Below are 22,230 nucleotides of genomic sequence, written 5' to 3'. Positions count from 1 at the left end.
TGCGAATAAAAGAGCCAAAGTTTGTGAGCAAATATTTTTTTTCTCGTAATAACGAGACCTGAAAAAAAAAAATTTTTTTTATGCACAATATTTCTCGAGAATATCCAGCTTGATGAAAACGGCTATGTCACATGTCCTGAAAAATATTGGAATTTATATTGTACCTTAACTCTAAAAAAAAAAAAAAAAGCAAATGCAACGAAGGTAGTGGCTTAGCGGACTCTAATCTCAAGGAAATCGATCTGGAGTCTGAATTGCGATTCCTCTCGATGAGTGACATGCACGAGATAGAAATCCGATCTACAGAAAAGAATATCTAGGGTGACGATACGGACCCACGATAACGAAAAGTCATTCTAAGGTTTTGAGAAAGTGAGAATTCTTTTTTTCATTTAAAAATATTCATCGTTTTATCAATATCGAGATATAATTTGATAAAAAATACAGTACTCATAAACGAAAAACAATCATAAATTATAAATTAATATAATAATATTACTTGAATAAAAAGTTTAATATATATTTATATATATATTAATTTTATATATCTGTATTCTCTAATAGTACATTCCTTTAAAGTTTACAACGAGAAAAACAAATTTTGATCACTGATATATTTGATGTTCAAAATCACATTTTACATAATAAAATACATCTTTTTTGCTTCTTCAAAATCTTCCGAGCGAATAGCTTAAGAGCCCTCCTCGGAGCTCTCCCCCAATATTGAATCATTATATGTTTATTTCATCGTCTACTCGCCTTCGGCACCATAAAAATAAATGTTTTTAGGTACTATCTCGTAAGAGACAAGTCATTGCCCTAATCTGAAGAAAATCGATTTCAACTAGTAAACGGTACTCTCTCAAACTTCTTGTTCGTGAGTAAAAGCTATCAGCGTTTATCTTTTTTAATTAATAGTAAGTTGCTGTGGAAAATGTATCAAGCGAACAAGAAATGTTATCAATCATAAATGAAAGTTATCTTGAAATATTTTTAATAAAAAGAAAGTAGCAAATATATCTTATATATCACGTTATATAAAATGTTATTAATAATGGCAATATATATTTATACGATTTATGATTTATTACATAGAATTAAATTTTATCTTTCCAGTTCAATTTAATTGTAATATGTTGTTTTCAAATATATATTTTTATATATTAATTTTTTCATATATTATTGCAAACACATATTTCATTACATTTATAAACAAAGCAGATATTTGTTGGAAAATTTGTGCCATAAGAAAGCACAGCTTATGCGCACATGCTCATTTATATAAAGATCAAAAACTTTATCGCGTGTCATTTTAAGTTTTAAACGACATGACACACATACCACGATATATTTCTCTATATATTGTTAGCCCTAAAATCTAGAAACTACGTACTATATCGCTTCGTTCGATAGCATTCGCCGACTCTGCTGGGAGTCGTTAGAATAAATGCGACTAGCTATTTCGTGAGGACCGTGTCGTTCCCCTAGGCGGAAGAAAATCGATTTCTCCGATGCTGAGAGAAAAGATGTGAGGATGGGTAGACGGAGTGAATAGGGAGTTCTCTACTTCGCCACGATCGCCGACCGGAAAGACCGGGGGACCTTTCCTATAGGGGGGGGGAGGGGAGGGGGGGTGGATAAGACGCTCCCTGCTAGACCAAGCTGTCTCTTTCCACAGAAACTGTACGATCTTGGAGGGGTGTCCGTAGATCAACCGATCTCGCGCGCATCTTATTTCTCGCCCGCATAATGGCGCATCTGCGTCGACAATATTTTCCGCATCACGGAACATCCGATAATATTGGATGTCATATGACTACGGAAATGATTCACGGGCGTGCGCAGGCCCTATTTTCTTCTCTGAATTTAAAATATGTTAAATATTCGCGACAAATCTGGTTGTAATGTGTGCAAACTGCAAATTTGTAAAAAATTAAAAAAAAAACACACAATACCATCATTGTCATGTCTACAAATCTACATCTTCTCATTTAAAAATTTCTTGAATACAAATCTGATAAAAACAGATAGTACAATGCATTAGCGAAGAAGATAAGAGATCCATAAAAGGAACAGTTGCGATATTTTTCTGATACGATAAGTTTACGCAAGATACGCTCGATTTATGGTTAAAAGCATTATAGGAAAATAACAAATTTTTTTTAAGCTTTCCTCAATAATTATTATATCACTGTTAAAATTCTTTCTCTCTCTCTCTCTCTCTCTCTCTCTCTCTCTCTCTTTTTCTTAAGTCTTAATTCGTATTATTTTAAACTTGAATACGAATCATCAAATACGAGTTATTATATTAGACGATACATTTTTAACAGTAAAATAATAATCTTGCAATTAAAAATCTCTTATAATTAAATATCCATACGAAACAATTTGACAAAATAATTGAGCGTCTCTTGAAAAATGCTTTCTATTATTTTTAAAAAGACATTATCTCGCAAATAAGACGTATTGTTACCGGAAAGAACAGTCTTCACAATTCAATAATCCGCCTTAGGCGCCGTCTTACGTTAGATTAAGGGAGCAAATGTTTCACGACTGCTGCTGCCATATTGCTACCCCGCGAGCATTCGGTCTGCTTGTCTTACATTCCCAAGAGAGTACCCAGGAGAACCCTGGATAATACGGTGCACCATGTGACCCTCGAGCCATTTTTACAGACTCTTGACTCGAAAGAAAGTAATGTTTGCCAAAAAATGAGTCGATGTTTTATCATTATCACACCCTAAAAAATGTCAAATCATTCAGCTTCACCAAGATCGTGAAAGTGAAAGTTAAAGAAATTATGGCTGCAGTCAAGATTGATAAAACAAAAATAATCATATAGCTGGTTTGCTCGAGCAAAACGAATAAAGAAAATGAATAGAGATGAATAAAATTTCTGCAAAATGAATAAAGAGTGCATACTAAAAAAAAAAAAACTTTTATCATCAAAAGCAGCATCATAATTATTGTTAATGTGAATACGAAACGACATTGTTTCTGGAAAAATATTGTTACACAAATATATCGTTAATACGCAACAAGTAGCGTGTTAATTAACATAAGTATTTTTCTGCAAGCGTGATCTGCTTTTTGTAGCCTCATCGTGTTATCGTAAGAAGCAAAAGCGTAACCTAAGCACGTACGCCGTATGCATTAAGAAATATGTAATTGCGAGTAGTTGGAAGCACGAAGGGGTTTTCAGCTTACGTGCTTATGTATTTACATCAAGTCCCAAGTTCCCTTAATAGACAAAGTTCGCTCCTTTTTCCCTGCTCCTCTCTGTATTTTTCGCTATAGTTTATACGATTAAAAAATCCCAAATACATAAGTGATTGGATTAACTGTCATGTAGGACTCACTATATTTTTAAAAATATGACATTGACATTAAATTAACAGAAATAGGGCTTAAAAAAAAATTTCACGTTGCCCATAAAAATTTTTCAACAATTTCAATTCTGTATATTTAAATATCTAATAAACATAAATGTAAATATTAATAAGTTTTTTTACACAAACAAAGAAACTAACTATTCATCTTTGTAAGAAGCAACAATGTTTCGATAGTGAAAGCAATTATCTGAGGTCGGGGAAGAATCGATGTATATAACTGCGACGAGGGAAAAGAAATGGACGAATAGGGAGAGTAAAACGGATTTGGCCGAAATTAGAACCTCGGAGTCCATTTCGGGTGCGTCGGCGGGCTTTACGTGCGTGATTTCAAGAAGAAAACCCCGTGATAACTTCCACAACGGACGCGCGTTAATTCACTTGATAGCTGGAAACACCGTAACTTTTTTATTTAGCAAGCTGTTCATCCACACCTATGACGCGAATTTATACACGGTGACATTAAAATATGATTTAAAAACCACGTATCGAAAAGCATTGTAATAGTAATTGTAAAATTCTCATCTAACTTCAGAAGAAAGCAATTGAGCAAAAAAGCGTTAATTGAATTTAATTACCAAGATATTATATTTGATACTTAAAGATAAATTATGATAAAAAATTGATCTTCCAACAAAGAAACGAGCTTTAAATTCGTCGAGTTAAAAAAAAATACACTGCACAAGATGACAAAGCGGAAAGGAAATGCCAAGAGATAGAAAGCGATCGATAAACGTGGACGATATTTTTCTCCGCGTAGAAAGAAGAACGGAACATCTTGAGATTAATTGAGTTTTCGCGCGGAATAAAAAGCACTCGCGCGAATATCGCGAGTGACGGTGCAGTATCGAGAGAGCCGGCATGCATTAGTATATTAGAGGGAAGAGCGATAGAGAAAGGGAAGCGATTGAAGCTCGGGGAATCGGTCTCAGCCGATGGGGAGTAGATTAAAAGTTTGTCGAGAAATTTCCCCAGATAAGGGAGGCAATTTAGCGCGATCGCGATGATATCGATTCGGCAACGGATCGAGACGAACGAGGCGGAGGCACAAGTGGAAGCGGTACGCACAATTCGAGCGTGTCTTCGCAAGTCGACGACTATTCCCCGTCGGGTTAGCTGAGATTCGAGAATTTTGCCGGCTATTTTCCTCTGAGCGACAATGCTCGAGTTACCGAACGATTGCATCGGTAAATAGCCGAGCTGGGTCGCGAGTTAAACTCGGAAACTGCGGTTCTCGCTCGAGCGTCCTCCATTCGCGAAACGCGAACCGCTGCTGCTGGTGGGAACCCTTACCTATGGAATTCGAAACTGCGTGTGTTTGTATGCGGTTCTCGGATTACGATCGCGTAATGTGTCTGCCCCTTGCAATTTTCATTGCGATCAAAAGGGGCACGTTGACGCACGATTACCGAGGGACGCGACCGCGTCCCGACATCCTTCGACGATGGAGATATACTCGTGTTATATAATGTAATTATCGGGATAATCAACTTACCGAGTAGTAAACTGTCTTCGTACGAGGATCGGCCACCAAACAGATCTGAAACGGAAAGCAAAGTTTTTATTAAATTAGAAATGAATATGCTCAGCTGTTTTACGGAATTGAAGAGATGGCTGGAAAATGCTCGGTTCTCCAAAGGGAATATAATTTTATAAATAGCTCTCCAATGTACAAAGTTACATCAGAAATTAACTATGCATAGATATTGCGCAAAATTGATATAACATTTTGCTAACACTAATAGAACATCCTGTGTGTCTTATTATTACAAGAAGCGCACTGTGATGTTTCTTGAATCAAAATGTAAATATTCATAAATGCATAGAACACTGCGCTATATCAAGCTGTATGAAAACCCGAGATGCCATGGCAAGTTGATTGCTACGTCGTGTTAAGCATGATACACCGACACATCACTCGCAATCAGTTTAAAGTACCTTGCTCCACAGCCTCAGAACTTGCAAACTCACAAATAAAGCCGATACATGCACGCAACATCTGTGAAATGAAGACAGGAAAATTGAGCAAGACAACTCCTCCAGATCGGGATTATTGATCTTCTAAAAAGACAAATACAAAGCGAAAGTCTATCTTGCGCAATCTATCTTGCAATCTCTATTGACATGACAAGAAGAGGAATTACAGAATGAGAATTACTCGGAGGAATAAATCGAAATTTCAAGCCTTACAACTTCTTTTTTTTTTTCAATCAAACACACATTATGTATAGCAATAAATTAACAAAATTAACTCTAGGTTAATTAAATAAATATGTCAATTTGAAAGTTGCAAGATTTATTTCACATGTCTCGATTTAATTTTTTGGAAATTGCTATTTTGATAGTACATTAAATATAATATTAGTATAATAAAATAAAGATAAAATAACAATTCCGCGAGTGATTTCGATATTTGATCTCCTTCTCGTATAAATTTACGCGCGCAAATATTAATTATATATAAACTCGATATAAATTTGAGTGTGTAAATTTTAATTAATTTAATCCGAGCAATATATAACTTTGTCCTAGCTTGGGAACGCTTTGTAACTCCTAAATAGATCTTCAGCGCGCCCTTCGTATAGTTTACTGACAATTATCCTGTGTTACACGCAAACTAGTTTCCGCGCGCCATCCTAAATTTATCGATCGGACCCAGTCTCAGGACGCAAATACCCGAGAACATTAATTAACCGCCGCGGCGGGCACATCGATCGGGCGAAGTCGCTTCTTATCAAGGTTGAAGTTCATGCGGCATTGCGATTATTAGCGGCTGACCAGCTGCACCGCTCGACGCTGATCAATTAACGGCGCATCTATAATTTCCTGGATTCATGGATCTTGCATCTCATACGCGCCAACATTGCGAATAATTATATCAATTATAGAAAATGTCTCGAAATATATATCCTAATTTTTTATCGCAGAAATTAAATCATAAAAATTCCATTTTCTATTCCAACTCACGATTCTAATTTTCATCTATCCTGTACTCGAATTTCATTTATATATTTTAATTTTCTCCGCGCTTGCACAGATTTCTGTAAACTTTATCCGAAAGGCAATTCTATTAATGTACTCTCTGCTACATATAATTAGCCAAATTCTCTAATTAAGAGAATTAATTTAGAAACTGCGACCTCGTTCATATTACCAGAACAGGCGAAGAAGAGAAATGGTGAGAAAGGAATAGAAATGAGAGAGTAGGAATAAGGCATGCAGTCGTGTCGTCGAATTATCCACGTGGGCGAATTTCCAAAGTTCTCATTCTGCAATGACAAAGTAGACGACAACACCAAGCTCTCGCTCGACTAGAGTGTCCCTCGAAGCGTACGTTAATGTGCATCTAATTGTGGAATTATATTTCTATGAGTACAGAAAGTACGGTATTGTATTTCCCTGCGACATTTTCCCTTATCCTTTAGGAAATAACCCATGGCAATGTTTATTTTCCGAGAAAAGAACCATTAATTTATCCAAATAAGAGAGAATATTCAATTTTTTTTTGCGGAAACGAGTACCAGATTATAGAGATTATTGACGTGTAAGTTTTATTAACATTACATTGTATCTAATATTTAAATACGTGACATAAATATTAAATACATCTAACATCTATTAATCAATCTAAATATATTTTAGCATAGCAATAGAAATGCTTGAATCAAATGTAACAAAATCACAGAATGAGGAATGTTTTCTCATTTTTTTTTTTTTCGTACGTCTGTTCCTGTTTCCTGTCTCCATACTTGATTACGATGCTGATATCAGCAAAATTAATCTCGCGGGAACATCGTGATGGATGGTATCTCGAAGGAAATATCGGAGATTATCCATTAATTACCATTTCACCATTACACATTGCATATTTATTGGATGACGCGAACTTTCTTTCAAGCGCGAAAACGATTGCGGGTATAATTACGTTGATTGATCGTAGCAATTTACACAAAACGTACGAGTTATATTTATCACGATATCAAGAATTATTTGAATAAAAAAAAAACTTTTTTTTAATCTCATAACAAATCGCGATATATCAAAAATTTTATTACATATATTACATTTTAATATATTAATAAATTTGACGTTTCTTTTTTATAGAAATGTATATTGATTTACAACTTGTGATATTTAGTATAATTTTTTTACAATTTTTATATTGAGATTGTGTAAATTTTTGATATGTGTAATAAAAAGTTTTTGTATATCCAGATTCACTTCCTCTCCCCTCTTTCATTTCATCTCTTAATTTTACAATAGATTTTAATTATTTATATTTCGTTAATTTATTATATTTTGTTAATTTATTGTTACAAAAATATAATTAGCCTCCCTCGGTCATCGTAGACGACATTTCGACTGATGCCAAGTATCGTCGATATTTTGTAAAGAAGTATCAAACACTCAGCATCGGCACTTTTGTGTTGGGCGGCATTCGCGATATCATATACAAATAAAAATATCAATATCCTATTAAATTCGTGCATCTCTCTAGTTCCAATTCAGGTTGATTGTGTTACGCGGGGCGCGCGCGCACGTGTCGATGAGCAGCACACGTGGAACGACGCTCGAGCGGGTTTGACACGTCCACAGGTTGAGCGAATCTCGCTAGACTGCCGTTGCGTTCGCATTGCTATTTGCGTTTCGCTGAGGGCACACACGCCGTACATCGTTAATTCCCGTACGTTCGTGCATCCATTTTCGCCTCGTGTTTGGACGGTCGCGCGCATACACCCAGAATAGCTCGATACGCGACGACCGTAAATTCGCGCCGAATTATACTGACGCGCAATTTGCGAATTCGAGAAACCGCGACGGCGCCGGCGACGCGTGACATTAGCATCGAAGAACACCGTATCGAATTCCAAATATGAAATTCGCGAATTTAATCGATTGATCTGTGACTGGTATGTGCTTTGCACAAGTTGAATTCGAGCTACGTTCGTTTTGACATTTCACAGATGTTTTCCTCTCTGCATTTCTGTAACTTTAAAGAGTTGAGTCAAATTGAGGAAGAGAGAGAGAGAGAGAGAGAGAGAGAGAATTCCTTGGCATTAAAAATAAATACTCGTCCCATATTTAACGCTAAACTTTATCAAAATGGTACTGGCATTTTTCTCTTCTTTTTAATATCGGATAAAAATTCTATGCGGCAAGCTTTTTTTTTCCGCGAAAAATTACCGAGGTAAGTTTCCGTGTAGTTGCGAGTGCTTTTGATATTTACTAGGTAAAATCACCGACGCAGCTGTAACACGTTGTATTAGTAAGTGTGCCACGTATTCTCGAAGAAACGTCGGAGACGTTACGTAAACCGCTTTCCCGCCGACGTAGGTAATTCGCGAGGACGAAAAGAGGTGGCGAGACGATTTTTCATCTGAGTCACGTTTGCGGGAGTCTGAAGCTTTCGGGAAAAAAGAAGCCGCTCTCTTCGTCGTCCGCTTTTCACGTTCGCACACATACACACACACACACATATATGCATCTCCGAGCGAGCGCGAGCGCTCTTTTTCCTCCTGACGCCAAACTATAGGTGTAAAGACGATGTGTGATGCTTTTTCATGGTTGTAAGCATACCGGCTTCTAGCTCTTTCTCGCTATTTTACCTTACGTGCTACAGCAGCTGTGTGTGTTTTCGTCGATTACGAAAAGTCCCTCTATGTACTGAAACAACAAAGGAACAAGCGCTCTAACTAGTACTGAAATAAACTTATACAAAAGTTGCCTATTTCGATTTTCCTACAGATTTTTTGCGCAATATATATATATATATATATAAGTCTGTTACAAGAATATTGAAATATAAATCGCGAATTCTTGAAGAATTCTGTAAATGTATGATAAATTTCTCCCTGTCTTTGCAATCACATTTAGAATTATTAGAAAATATGGATTGAGACGATTCGAGGAGCAATATATGTGAGAGGTAATTAACTGCAACCTGTAGATATATGGCTTGTGTAAAGATATGAAACATTGCCTGTGTATAAAGCAATCGTATATATAGAGAGAAACTGTCCAATCGAAATATACGTCAGCTCTCGTGGCTTCATTCGATGCGATTCGTACTCGTCGACTGGAAACGAGTTTACCGCAGGAAAACTCGACCGCGACTCGTGTTGAGTTTACGTTCGGGAAAGCGCGAATTGGAAGCACCGTGTGTCGACGATAGCTTCGATCGTCGGCGCATTCACTGCGACGATCTATTTTCGATTAATCGAACGGTAGCACGTGTCCTGCCGCCCGCCACCAACGGCAGAGAGAGAGAGAGCTCCCGGTAATGGAATTGTCAAGTAAACGCGCACAGCGAGACCGACTCTCCAGAAAGCGAGACACATCCGGGAAAAATGTACTTGGAATGGCAGGGAGAGGCAATATCGACGAGCCACCGACGTGCGCCAGTTTCCATTTGACAGACGAAATATGAATGAAAATGGCGCAATGTGTACTCTTTAACGTCTGTCTTGTAACGCTGCATGCGCGTTTCAAGTGTTAACACAAGCGTGAATATTTCTTTATTTCTTTACATATAGCGCATAATTTTTTTTTTTTCAAACATTTAATAAAAAATAATTATACTTTATTATTACAGAAATTACGCTATCAAGTATTAAAAATAAAACTTTTTTCAGTTTGTGCGATGCTAAAGAATTTTTAATTACTATGATGTTTCAGATGGAAAAAGAAAATGCATAGGGTAGATTTACAAGTTTATTTTTTTATCCGTATCGCAACAGAGAGAAAAATTTGCAAGTGGAAAAAATCCAACTGCTACGGCGAATAACTTGAGGAACTTTTACCGTTCCAAGTCGTAGTGAGGAAAACTTACGATATGGAAATAATCTTGCCACACGATATATACATATTTGCGTTTACAAACAATGGCACAATACCATATTATTACTGTAGAAACAAAAAATCTTCATTATAAAATATAATAAATACGATATGTGTGCCACACGTTTTATTGTATTATACTTTATTATATTCTACTACACTGTAATCTTTGAAATAAACTTATACAATAAAGTTAAAGGCAAAGCAAAAATATGCACAATGTTTCTGCTTACTTTATTAAAAGTATAAAAAAATAATTCCAAACTAACTAATGGGACATCTTTATTTTACTCAGATCGATATTAATTTGTAAAAGGAAGAGAAATTTTTCGAGAAACTTCTGAAGAGTTCTCTTCCTCTTTTCTTCCTATCAAGAGTATTAATTTTATTTCTAAAGTATATTGCATTTTATTGCGTCTTCTATATTTAATTAAATATTTTGAATTTAATTTTGAACCATGATACATGGTCAAGTAAGATTTGTAATCTTGCATGTTAAAAATTAAATAAACATAATTATTATTGTAATTATGTCACGTTAATGACAACAACTTCATTTGACATAAATCAGCTGAATGTTATTATTATTATGACTGTGCAATTTCATTTATGAAATTCTGTAACTTATGTCATCCGTTCACTTTATTACGGGATATTAACAGTATCCTGATTCGTTATGCTTCAATAAGGATACATTTAATCACGGATACATTTCTGTAATTCCATATGTCTGAACTACAATTACAACTGCAGCACTACAATGGATATATCTGAGACTTCAATATCTATTTAGTTCATTAATAATTGTATTAAGCTTAATGTATCTTTCATTAGACGTTAAGCATTTTGCGCGCGACATTGACTTTTTAGAATATTTCAGGAATCTCTATATCTATACGTTTATCAAGTGCACATCTTTTCGATATTCTGGGGATAACAGATAGATAAAGATATTGTTTCTTCTCGTTCGAAGCATTTTCGTAGTCAATTGAATTGCGATCGCAAGTGAAATTCAATCGACCTCTGATATATTGATGTTTCTTGATACAACGATATGCTCCGTTTTTCAATAAGTGTATAAAACAAATCTTACAAAAACTCTTTAAAAAATATATATACGTATGTATTCTTTTTATATCTATATGTAAATATATGTAAATGATGTATACACACACACACACATATGTGTAGAAAATCCGGGAAAAGAGGGGAGGAGAGAGTCAAAACACCCTATCCTTTTAGAATTATAGTTTCGAAACATGTCAATCATTTGCCCGTTTTTACACATCGTCGAATATGATTCGTTTCATCGGTGTTAAAACGCATCGCAGCATCCATTATTCTGTTATCTGCATTTTACTTTTTGAAACATGTGGAGGTACATATGTTACATATCCTTGTTATCGATATCACGTATTGCGATGCATTTCACATACGGTATTTGAAATATTGTCGAATATATGAATATAAATAAAAGGCGTGTCTTTATAAGCGAGAATAAGTTGCAAAAAATCATGCAAGTTTATGCAACAAATATCTCGAAAGAGTCGTATGTAAAAAATTTAAAATTATCAATTTTTTATGATTATAAGAAGTAAAAAATAAGAATATGAGTGTCATTTTATATTAGAGTCATTTTGAAAAAATAATTATTACAACAAATGTAAAAACAGTGTAGTAACATGTTAATATACATTGATTAAAAAAAAAATCATTGATCTCTTTTCTTAGACTGTTCTCCGAAAAGCTTTTCTTTATTTAACTTCTTCTACTTTCTTAAATCCTTTTTCTTCTTCCTACATTTCTCTAATGTAAACTATTTTTCAAGCATCAATATACAATCGAGATACATTATACTCACGAGTTTATTCATTCAGTGACATTTCAGCTACCTTGTAAGTGGAAATGCAAAATTGATTTTCTGGAAATACAAAGTAGAAGCATTACGGAGCAGCTCTCTTCCTGGTACCGACGCGAGGCTTCGCAGAAGTTGTTCTACTTTTCGTATCGATCGTCGCGGTTGAATGACGACATAACAATGAAAGCCACGACTGGCGGTATCAGTGTTGCAACCTGTTCTCCGTACGAACATCGATTTTCCATCGAATTGCTTCGAATAATGAGCGAAATATACTTTACACTATGCGGCGCGAATCTATCACATGAAGAATTTCCCATGGGCGAAATGAAATTTTCATCCGTAAAATAATCACGCAATATAATTTACGGGCTTTTCGCGAATAATACATGAAAAATATAAAACAATATAATTGTATTTAATGGCTGATACAAGATTAAAAATGAACGAATATTTTTAATATCGTAATATTCATAGAAATGTGTATTTCGGATGTCATCTTGACTACATATTCCAGTTGATGGAAAAAGTTTGGACGTAATGGGAACGGAATTTTATAGTCGACAGCATTGCAAATATGCATTTTCGTAGGCGCCAGTGCAAAACGGATTTCATCTTCGCTTCGTTGCGAAGCTGATGACTTATTGGCAGGCACGTCGGTAACTGTTATATTTTTGGCGATTCCATATTTACGATCAACAGTGACTTTCTTCTATGAATAAATATACTATATAAATTCTTCAAAAGAAATGCATTTTGTAGAGAGAATATCGTGGGAGATTCAAGTGTAAATATAATTTTTTAAATTGTAAAAAAAAAAGTAATTTTTCTTATTAATTGCAAAATTAAAAGATTGATGGTCTTCTTTCTTTCTGCGAATATTCACATAGTCAAAGTTTATAATATATACACATCGATACTACTAATGCCGCGATCTTACGTCTCGCATTTATGGACCTGATATTTTTACTACGTCATAATTACCCGCTCCAGTAATAAGCAAGTAATAGAAGACTCGTTCGACACGACGAGAAGGATTATATTTAGAGCGGCAGATTCAACGAAACCAGTATGTCGGTTTCGTCACGTCCATACCGCGAGAGCATTTCCGTTTAATTTACTTTTCCAGAGCACGCACGCTTCGTATGATTAATAATTCCGAGGAAAACAATGATTGCTGATGCAGGCCGGAGGTTAAAGACCTCATTCAGCCACTCGCGCGTTTATCAATTCGCGAAAATGTCATTGTCGAAGAGCGTATAAACGTTAACGAATGTTAACATGTCGCAGGAAGATTCGTACGCGGAATCTGAACACGCTTGAAATTCTATATAATTATACGATAATAGCAAAATCATATTCTTTAATTAATTTCAGGTAGATTTTTATTTAAAAAATTTTTATAAGCTTCTTTTAAAAAATATAAATAAATAAATGTAATGTTGAAAGTTAAAGAGAGAAATTTGGAATTTTCACTAAGAAAAATCAATCCCAGATTCAGACAATCTTTAAAATTAAATATAATTTAATTTAATTTAAATAATTTTATTATTAAATTTATTATTAAATTTATTATATAATTAAATTAAACATGCGCTCTTATCGCATATTTTATATGCGTAAAAAGTAAAAATATGCAACGATTCTACGCAATTGAACGTGCGATTCTGATCTTTTAATAAAGGAATGAGAAGGAACGGAAAGTTAGCGCAAAGCAGCGTTATAACGAGACACGAGGGGGAAGAATGTCCGGCTAACCCGAAATCATTTCGTGCACGTGTTTCCGCGGCATTGCAACGTGAAACGGAGTCGTTGGAATGCCTGTTTCCTGCTCCGCCCTCCGATGCCGATCGATGCCGGGAATATCGTGGAGCGCGCGTAGGAGATACTCTGCAGATACTACGCTCAAAAGAATGGGACGAGAATCTCTCGCATCTCGGATAAATATGGAAATGCGCTCCTTTTTTAAACTCTCTTTCTTTTCCGACGACATTGATACAGATATCGCGATATATGAGAGAATGAGAATCCAATTTTTGATCATTTGTAATTTGGAATGGAGTTATTGTGATTACACAGTCTCTCTCTCTCTCTCTTTCTCTCTCTGAAATAATTTTTAACCATTCTTTATACTTTCAGCATCTCGTAGAAAGCGCGTGAATTTTTGATCCCGCCTGTATGTATCACTTTACATATTTCCAAGTAGGAAAAAAAAATAAGGAAGAGGAAGAAGAAGGAAGGCAAGGTGGTGCGTCAGTTGGGAGGGTGAGCGATGAGTCATCCCTTAAACTTCCCCCAATTCCGTTCCTGCGGGCGTTTCTAGGGATAGATTCGATATGCCGTATCTTCGCGGGTGTTACAGTACAAGCCCCAAGTGCTTCGGGTCGTGCACATAATCGCGGACAACGATGTTATTTCGGACGCGAGGAGAGTGAAAAGATGTGTTATCGAGAATATCTGACGATTACGAATGGAGGAATCGATCGCACGAGATATCTTCCACGCTCCGTTAAATTACACGTGGATTTTCATATGTCTTTACGATAATATCGCGCTCAATGCAAGATGTGGTAACGTTAAAGCAGAATTTGCTTTTGGTAGAAACTAAAATCAAATTTCATTTACTTTATAATTATAATACGCGTCGTTTTAAAGTTTAATTACGGTGCTGTACTATAAAAGTTGCAGTCTCCATTCGGGCAACCGGTAATGAAAGCGCGCATAAAACGTGGATTACAGCTTCTCCTCGCTTTAAAACAGTCGCGCTGTCTTATGCCCAAGTTGCAGGAATGAAACCCAGTTATAATGAAGAGATGTTCTACTATTATTCTACTATTATTTTACGAAATACCGTACCGTTATCGTAATGTAATCGAGAACAGACATGCAAATGCTATTTCATGAAATTTAATATCCTGCGAAAATCTTTGACAATATTTTAATTAAAGTTATTTTTGCGACATACGTGCTGTGATATTACAAACAAATCACTTTCAAGTTGGAATACGCGATTAATACAAAAATGTGGTTTATAAAGGGAGAAATCGCAAACATTGTTTATTTATAAATCTTCATAGATCAAATTTGTATAACATATATAAAACATTGTTCGTATAATACTATAACCACCAAATTATCTATGTAATTAATTTCATTACTCATACTCAGAGCCTCAAAACCATCTGCCTAATCACCTAGAGGCAAATAACCAGCAACTAATTATAACTTTAACATAATAGGTCTACCGCGCAATCAGTCTTGCCGTGTTTGAGCAATTGCAGTCAATGTTGGTGCCAGGTGTGTAGTCACCATCTTGCGGGAACCATCGACAAGTTACAGAAATATAGTAAGCCAGGCATTCCTGCTTAATCGCCGGGGATATGGGAACGTATTAAGGTCGTTTCTATCTGGATTTCGGTTGCAGGAACCGTAGATACCACGCCGAAATGTGCCGGTGAATTTCCGGCATACAGATGTTGCAAAGAGCATATTCTCACTGTTATTTTCAGACACTTGGTAAATATGAATTCCCATGCTCTAAGATTTTCATAAAAAATTAGAAACGAGACCAAAAAAATGCCTAGGATTATTTTGTTATACAAGAGAAGAAAGTTGTGGATTTCGAAATCGTATGATACAATATTAATATATATCATCGTGTAATTTTTTTAATAGATAATTTTTTTTTTAATAAATAATTTTTTTTTTTTTTTTGGATAAATGCAAAGTGATTTTTTTTCGATTTATATATGAAATATTCGAGATTTGAGAAAAGAAAAGAAGGGAGGGAAATGTGTGCCGCATTTTAAGAAATATATCTGCCGCATTGAATTTTTTCGCGTAAATATTTCGTACGTGACCGGAAGCTTAAGGTAGCGCTAAGGTTGCTTCTCGAGGCATATTTGCCGCTACTATGGCCCGCGAATTTAGCAGTCACGTATTTATAGGCCAGTCACGTTAAATTGGAAGACATCAAATCGTGAATGTAAACTCATCTTCTTCTGAAATTAAACAGCGACTCTTTACGAGTAAATTTGCGGTCTTTCAAATCCATTTGAAAATAATATCGCTTTAATAAAAACGAGTCAGTTTCATAATTAAGAATAATCGAATAAATTATTTCACTCACTGACCAAAAAGAGATTCTATCTTGCAATCAAGTTTCGATGTAAATCATTCCCGTATTCCACGAATCTTCGTCGTTCGTTTGTAATGTAACGAAAATATGTCGAGCACGAAGAAATATATTCTGCGATGATTAAATGTATCTATCAGATATTGCGATTCAATCGATTCACGTATTTAATGCAGGACAGGTTCAAAGAGTAACAAAAGTCCGTGAAAATCGTCAAGGTGTACGAGAGAGATAGATGTGAGATGAGAGAAATATTCGTACACCATCAACACACATGGCTTTCATGCATGCAGAGAACACCGCGATCCTAAGAACTTTACGTGACATACGTAAATGTGCGCGTTCATATTTTTATGTGGCGTACGGAGAAATTTTAGCGTCGCAGCGAAGCTGCTCGTTAATTTAGAGCTTTCGGCGTTATCGTGCCTGTGTGTTTTACGCAACCGGCTTTTCGCGATATACCAAAACTGCACGCACCAACATAATACATCCGACACGTGTGCTTCGCAGAGTCGCGCGTTTAAACGCGATATGAATAAGCGGATTTCGCACTAACGCGCTCATGTGTGAGCTGCGGCTTCCGAGTTCAAATAATTTTTTTTTTTAGCCACATCCTGTGAACTCTACCGACCTGGCTTCGGCTGGACAGTGAAAAAAACATCGCGTAGATTTATTAGTTTTATTTTTACGTCCAAATAATGAAAGTGAATTATACGAGTAATTTGTTGGACGTCGAGAAACGTGGGGAATGAACGATAAGTTTAAAACTACTTGAAATATTGATGATCTTTTCTTTTCAATGTAAAAATATGCATACGCGCAAGTGCGTGAAAAACGTGCGTGTGCAGAGCGATTTTTGAAGAAGCGTTTATCTCGAAAAATCCTGGACAAGATAATCCGTGTTCACACATCGCACGAATCGATCAGCATATTTAAAGACAAGGGGCCATAATCAAGTAAGCAGGTGTTTTCTACACGAACCATACAGGTGACAAAGAAACTGTTATAGTGTTCCTACAATATCACGCTCTTAAAAATCCTGGTCTATAAAATGTATCTTTTTTTAAATTCAATTTTTTTTTTTTAATATTACAATTTAATCCAATATTAAAATTTAATCCAATATTACAAATTAATCAAATATTACAGTTTTAGTTTAAATTTTTAACTTTATCAATTTTTATATTCTTAAATTAAAAAATTGTCAGTATTATTACAAGAAAAATTATTTAAATATATTATTAAAAAAAATACTATCAAATGTGTGAAATATATCATATGTTAATCATGTATTACTTCGTTAAAATTGGAGTCTATTAACTCTATTAACTCTATTACTAACTGACTAATGATTAATGACAAATTTTGAGTTATTGATAGCTGGAATTTATCAAGAATGTTGCACATATAATTTTCAAAAAGATATTTATCACGCTTTGATAAGTGTACTTCATATTCTTCGATAATAAATGATAATACCGGACGGACTCTGGGCGTAAAGTGGTAGCAATCATTCTCACCCCCTTCCTTGGCACCCTTTCGCTACAACCCTTCCAACAGTTTCGAAACTCCTGGCCTTACCTCCGTTCAATCAATACCCAATGGCGCACACTACTAAGCGGCGCGAATCCTACACCAGCCCTCCCCTTCCCCCCTCCTCCCTCCTCCATAGGATATGGCCATCTCCATCCAGGGTTCGACATTCATCCTCTTATAAGCCGATAACGGTTCCCCGGCAACTGAGCTACCAGTGCGCAATCTGTAATCGCAAATGGTACGACTCGTACAGTTGACAGTCGTTCAACTCTCATTTTCCTCCTCGAATTTCTTTAAAATTCTCCCGAAGGATACGTCAAATTCTTATCATATATTTTTATAATTTAAAAATTTTTCAATAAGATATAAAAATGAGTGCAAGACATATCATTTGTAAAAAGTATTTGAAAAAAATGCATCTTATATATTTAATGGGAGCCTCATCCCGTTCCGATATTCCATTAAATCTGAAGCGAATAATTATCTTGAAACGGTCGCGTCGCCGTCGTGCTCCATCTTCTCTCGACGAGAAAAAAAAAGAAAAAAAAAAGATTTGTGAGATCATGGAATCTGACAAAGAACATGACTCGCTCGCGTATACGACGATTAAGGCGGTGCCGATAAAACCGCTTGGTCACTTATCTTATGCGCGGCAAATCATCCCTTCCGCGGAGCCTCCAGAGTAATCCTCGTAATCCTTGAACGAGATTGGATCGACATCAAGATACGGCGTGCGCTTTCCCGCCGAATTCGCCGCAGTGCTGTTGACTGACATTACCGTCACGTTCAATGGATTCGAATAGGGATCCCGTATAATTACAAAAAAAAAAAAAAAAATCGATGAAATTGGCCGGCTCGTGAATTTAATTAGATTTATGTACAGTGTTGTGTCACGTCGCTCGTTACGTTAACTCGCGTTAAGTTGCCTCCACTTTTTACTCTGTCGAGGATCAACGAAACCGCCGATGATTAACAGACTCGTGTATAATGAAAGACATACAAAACCGATATATATATATATATATATATATATATATATATATATATATTTAATTTTTCGATTCGACGCGAGTCAGGTGTGCTAGCTGCGTGTTGCTGCGAAATCAATCTAGATCCGACTAGATTGGCAGGATCACGCGAATTTCCGACGATTTAATCATTGCTCGCCGGGACAAGGTTTGTTAATGGGGTTTGCCGAGTAATCCGGTAATTGATTTCGATATTCCATGCCAATGCAGAGGCGCTCGTGCTCGCGCAGAGGAGAATCGCGCCGAGGATCGTGCGTTCAATTCCTCTCCTCTAACCGAAGACTATAGCTGCGGCATTCCATTAGATGATCCGATACACGGTCCATTCCCTTAACGTACACAGGCACTCTCTCTCTCTCTCTCTCTCTCTCTTATCAACGCGCGGCCGCATTGTCAGCGTCAGTTCCGGCGGGGTATAATTACCGACGCGAACCTAATATACAAAGCCCCCGTTTCGCAGATGAGTTTGCGCCACACCCACGAGGGTATACGTGCAAATATCACTGCGCGCGTCGCTATGGGCACTTACCTCGAGATCAAACGATATTCGATAGGTAGAGGAATGGCTTCGGATAACGCAACCGATAGCGCGTCAATGCTTTGACTTTATACGTAGATAGGGATTACGATTATTCTAAATCTGAATATGCTTGCGAAGACGTATGCTTCCTAAAGTCATTGAAACTTTTTGAAAAATTTTCTCACGTAGCGGTTTAATTAAAAAAGTGTCTTACTTTAATTTCACTTTAGCTAATTTATAATATATAATAAAATTTATATAAGACAACATTTTATTTACGTAATAATATCTCGCATAGATTTCTGTCCGATTTAAGTTCGTATCACGCAAACACACTCGCGATATAAATTTATCCAATCGGTAATGACGTTGAAACATTTCAAGGGCGTATTAAAGGAAGGAGAAATATTTTCGGAATTAACATAATTTCTTGTCTACGAATAAGGTAAGGATCTCGAAAATGTCTCGGTTAACAAGCACACGCGTAGGCCACGTCGGATTTTCTGTCAGTTTCATCCAGCAAGATGACTGACAGAGATACGATAATTATCTATTGGGTCTTTAAATGTGTCAGGAGGGAAGGAACTCACCGTCAAGGGACTAGTAAGAGGGTAAGACTTGTATCCACCAGTAGCAGCAGGTACTCAGACTTGTCTAGTGAGAGTATGACATATTACATGCATTTCAAGAGCTTCCTTCATGCCAAGTTGCGAGATAAAAATATCAAGTAGAATAGCGTCTAAAGAACATCAACTTGTATTATAAAGTGTCGAATTAAAAATATCGAGTAATTAATCTTGGCTTTTCGCGCGATCAAAATGTTCTTTCAATTATAATAATATTTTTTAATATTGTTATCCCTCTTTAAATTATATATATATGTACACATTGCTCGTTTTTATTTGTTAAGAACCTTCCAAATTGATGCAACTTAAAACTAATGATGCCAATAATAATCGTAAAGTAAGATAAGTATACGCGGAGAAAAATACAAGATTGCGACTCTTGAAATATCTTCGAGAGCAAAACGACTAGATCTTATCGCGGAGCGTCGATCGCTAACAGAAATGGCGGTGACAGCGGGATCCCGATGGGACATTGGCTCGTTCGCCGGATCAATTACGGAGGAACATTTTCGTGCCTGAGAGTAACGATAAAAAGAAGCACTTATCGTCGAGTCTCACTGCGTTATCACGCCCAATTCTGATCACTTCTCGTCGTAACGCTCGCATTATGCAAATTACGCGCGCGCAACTGCTTTGTAGTTACGCTTTTAGACTCTTGAAACGATATCTTTCGCTTAGTTCTCTTGCCACATCACGTCGTCGTAGCGTTTGCAGAGTCGGATGCGGCCCGAAGGGATAGAAAGCACAGAATGCATGCATTGATTTTCGATACTTATGGATTCGTTTTCTATTCGAGGAAAATTGCCAACGTTTGATGCATAAAAACAATTCGCGCGTAAAAATGATATTTTAAGAGTATCCTAATGTAGGTATATATAATGCAAGAGGGAAATTGTTCTCGAATTAATAATTAAATGGAACAACTAAGGGAATTAACAAGTTAAGCATGAGAGAACGTCATATGTATGTGTATGCGAAAGGCTTTTCTGTTATACTTATTTATAACATTACACAAAGAAGGTAATATACGATCGAAAATAAATAATCGTCGTTTTTTATTTGGATAAAAATAAATTTAAATTATCAAATCTCCCGGGTAGTCTAATTTTTAGATATTTTCGTGCAATCAGATGTGTTTCGAGTTATTATACATTTAATATATTTTATTTTTTCTTCTCTTTATAATTTCTTCTCGCTAAATTATTGTTGTAAAAAAGCTATTAGAGAGAATACAAGCTTATACATATAAACATAAGTATCGTAATCCTACATATTAATGATCCAATTTAACATAAATAGATTATCCTGATGTTTCAACAAAACAAATGCATAACGCATATATTCATTAGCAGTGCATATATACATACATAAGTAATAGCAACAACAACCATTTGAACTATATAATTATTCCCTTTTCAGTCCAGCATCACTCATTTGTCATATATTCTAAAATCTAAAACAAAAGTTCGTGTTTGATATTCTATTCGCTCTTTCTTGTTCGCAAAACATTCGCTCGTTATAAAGTTCTTCGTCGCTGCCAGGTCAAGTATAACTCGCGCGGTCAAAGTTTCTGACATACACACACACACATACATACACGCACCCCACCAACGAGAAAATCGATAGAATGGGTCACTTGGCGTGCGACAATGTAATTTCCGCACGCACCGACGAAATTCCAACGCACGCAACGCGACGCCTATCTCGTCACATTTCCACACTTTCTTGTCCTCTTCGTGTTTACTGCGTGCATATCAATATGAATGAAGGTACAACTATCAACCTATATAATCACTGTGTATGTGTAATATCGTTGCGTAAAACATGAGTACACGTCAGCAAACACAAACACGATTACAGATATCTACGTAATATTATAATTCCAATTTTGTTGATGATCAATTTGACAGAAAATTATAAAAGTCATTGATTTTAAAAATATGTATTTTCTAATTTTTCTAAAAAATCTCCCGAAATCCTTTAATCTTAATATTAATATGTACATGGTAATAAATCATATACAGCTGACGCTCGTGCAAGCGTAGCGTTTCCGAAAATCTGAGGTACGAAAATCAAGCAAAAGAGACGCCTCAGGGAATTAACTGCATCAGAAATCCAGCTACCCTAATAATCCGTTCGGAAACCCAAGCTTCCTTCTCCCCCTTGATGGAACTCAGCCGGGGAATATTAATACCTTTATGAATGCAATTAGTTTTGTGGCGGAGCATACGAAGAAAGGACTTTGAGCTCAATCTTGTTCGTCTGTTTCCGTATAAGCTATTTCAACGCCGACAGGCATAG

At 36.0% G+C, this 22,230-nt stretch overlaps 1 protein-coding gene across 5 annotated transcripts in view; it reads right to left on the bottom strand.

Moving 5' to 3' along the window:
- LOC126850493 (protein tincar) overlaps positions 1–22,230 on the bottom strand; it is a 108,834-nt gene that overhangs the window by 51,439 nt on the left and 35,165 nt on the right. For all 5 annotated transcript variants that reach the window (XM_050593569.1, XM_050593576.1, XM_050593571.1 and 2 more), the window contains one exon: positions 4,885–4,929. The gene's annotated coding sequence lies outside the window, so the exon portion shown is untranslated. The remainder of the gene's footprint in view (positions 1–4,884; positions 4,930–22,230) is intronic.

The sequence above is a fragment of the Cataglyphis hispanica genome, chromosome 6, assembly GCF_021464435.1.
Source record: "Cataglyphis hispanica isolate Lineage 1 chromosome 6, ULB_Chis1_1.0, whole genome shotgun sequence".
Lineage (NCBI taxonomy): Eukaryota > Metazoa > Arthropoda > Insecta > Hymenoptera > Formicidae > Cataglyphis > Cataglyphis hispanica.
Note: the sequence above shows the minus strand (reverse complement) of the source record. Positions and strands in the feature narration are given on the sequence as shown.